Source organism: Crocodylus siamensis, chromosome 13 (assembly GCF_052110815.1).
Source record: "Crocodylus siamensis isolate JL-2025a chromosome 13, ASM5211081v1, whole genome shotgun sequence".
NCBI classification, from domain to species: Eukaryota; Metazoa; Chordata; order Crocodylia; family Crocodylidae; genus Crocodylus; species Crocodylus siamensis.
In genome coordinates, this window is record NC_143407.1 from 3,216,655 (window position 1) to 3,219,559 (window position 2,905).

The following is a 2,905-nucleotide window of genomic DNA, read 5'->3' on the forward strand; positions in this document are numbered from 1 at the left end:
TTTCCGGCTGATTTTCTGCTCAGATATGCATTGAAATCTCTTGGCCTGACAGGAATATCGGTAGGGGTCAAGTGTCATCATGCCTGCTTTTTGTGCTAAGACTTAATGTCTACCTTGCCTAGATGCAGCATTTTTCATCGTTATTTGTATTGCGTTAGTGCCCGGAGGCCAGGTGAAAGTCTCCGATTTCACGTTTTACAATGAGAAGTCAGACGGGGTGGATGGAGAAACAGAAACACGCCATGGGGAGATGGTAACGTTAGCAAGAAGGTGGTGGCAGACTTGGAATAGGATTGAGTCTCCTGACTCCCAGCCCTACAGCACTCTGCCCTGCTCGGTGTGGGGCACATGGGCTGTCATTGTGTGCCGCTGCTCTAAACAAGGCTTTGTGGACCTTTGTGGACATTTCCTCCAGCAGGAACTAGCATTTGGGTTCCTGTCCAGAAGAAGTAGAGTTTAAAAGGCGTGCTAAAGAAGCGGGGAACAAGGGAAAAAGTGCACTTGGAGCCAGTCCAGCGGCCAGCTGTGCCCAAGCTGCAAAGCCAGGATGGGAAGCAGAGCCCGAAACAGCCAGAGGCTGCAGGGCTATATTTGGACCTCACCTCCCCCTCTAAACTGCCCACACTGAGAGCATCATGCAAGGGCTTCACGTGGCGGGCTTGCCTGCGAGGCAATGGAGGAGGGAGAATATGGGCTGCAGGGGCTGTTTGCCGTAACACTGAGAAACACCGTGCCTCGGAGGGAAATGCTGCACTGGTTGAAACCTCTGGCAACCTCAGTCCCAGGTCACAGGCAGCAAGGCATGCATCTTGTCTGTAAATCTGCCTTTTTAATAAGCATCTGCTTGAAGTAAAGAATAAAGCCCTGGTCCTACGAGTTCTTAAACCTATGCAGTTTTATGCAACCAACTGAGCAGATCCCATTGCCATCTGCTTGCTCCTAGAGAGCAGCACAAGTACTAGAGGGATCAGAGCCCTAAATATGCAAGAGGGAGGCAGTTGCATTTATCCAAGTTTTCCAGGTATTAGCTAAGCTGCTCGGGGCTCTGTGCAGCTCCCCAGGGTGCAGAGGCCTCACTCCAGCAGTGGCAGGTAGGGCGAGACGCAGCTGCACGCTCAGGCGCAGGTGGGAGCTATTGTGGTAACGGGGCGAGGCCACATCCCCCGCGGGGGCTGCAGCTTTGTGCAGGGCTCGTTGGTTCTTCAGGGCTTTGTCTTTTTGGCCCATGTCAGCAAAGTTTCCTGGGGTAAAGGTGTGTTAGAAGCTGGCACTACCTGGAGGGCTTCAGCTGCTCCCAGGAGCCACGTGCAACAAGGGGCTCCTTTGCTTTTTGCACGGTGGCGGTTGAGCCCAGCAGTGTGGGGACTCCCCGCCTTGTCTCTGCACCAGGAGCTTTACAAGGCAGGTCCCAGGCTTGTCCAGGCTTATCCAGAAGGCAAATCCCAAGGAAGGAAGGACGGTGTCTGGCTCCCCAGATGAAGCACTTCTCTGCAGCATGTGAACTGGCCCACGGGGCAGCGTACACAGGGGAGGCCCGAGTCTGCCCCACACAACACCAGGCTTCAGGAAAGGTAAGAGGAGCTGCAGCCCCCGCTGTGCTGCGCCCCAGGGTGAGCCGGGGCACCGGGCGCAGACCTGCCCAGCATTGCTCCTCTGTGCTGCAACCTGGGCTGGGATCTCTCATGCCTGCACATGTGCTAAGATGGCAGCCTCCTCTACCGGGGGCTGGGGTTTCCCTTCGTGCCACCTGCTTGTGCGCTCCTGTGGACTGAAGCACAGTGGCTGGGGACAAGGGCCGGTAGCTAGGACCGTGGGGCCTGGTTCATGGCTGTGGCTTCAACTGCTGCATAGTGTAGTTGTTGTGTGCACCGCAGAGCATTTCCTTCCTGTGCTTTGTGTCTAGGATGCGGATGCTGTAATCCCTGCATGGGGGAAGCACCGTGGTGCCTGCAGCCTGTTGCAGAACTGCAGCTCTCGTCGGGGGCGGAGGGGCAGTGCCCCCCGTCTCCCGGCTTTCTGTGTCGCTTGGCTCCCCGCAGTTCCTGGGGTGCTGCCTGGCACGTCCTATGGGGGCATGGGGCCGGCTCAGCCATCGAGAGAGGTGTTCATCTCATGAATCCGATGTAGATCCTGGCCTTGGGGCAGGCGAAAGCTGCTCTGTGGCACCGCATTTGTGTTCACACGTGCTATTTAGTGACTTTCTTTCCCTCGTGGCCAGTTTGTCTTTGGATCACCTGGTGAAAACTTAGGCTCCCTCTGAAAAATGGTTTCCCTGCACTGAGCGCTGGCCCCCGCGGCCAGAATAAATACTTGAGGCATTAGCAGCGTTGTCTGAATAAGATTGTGGCTTTGACTCAAAACAACAAGAGCAAAGCAGAGCTGGGACTTTGCTTGGTCCTCTGTGTGCCGGTGCCTAGCCGCCTGCGGGAGCCTGGGAAAACCGCACTGATGCCGCCTGCTCCCTGGGCCGGCTGCCTTGCCCAGCTGAGCGCTCCAGGCACAGGCTGCGCTGTAGACATGGGTCGGCATCGCGTTCGTGTTGCGGGTGGCGAGACGGGGAAAGGCGTGCGTGTACCCTGGTGAGGGGTGTATGGGAGCAGCACACCGCATCCTCTGCACCGGAGGGCTGCCGCAGTCTCTGTGGAGAGCGGGAAATCTCTGAATGTCTGCGACCCAAAGCCGCGTTTGCTCGAGAGGCAGCCAGGCCCTGTGTTTGCAGCAGCAGGCCAGAGACTGCATCCCAACTGCCCAGCTTTGCCCCGGGCTTGTACTGTGACCCTGGGAGTCAGGCTCTTCGGCTTTCTTTCCCACTCTGCAAGACGAAGCAGTATGAGCTTCCCGGATCAAGGACAACAAGAAGTCCTGTTTTAAATACAGGGGGGGCAAAAAGAAGGCACCGGGTAAC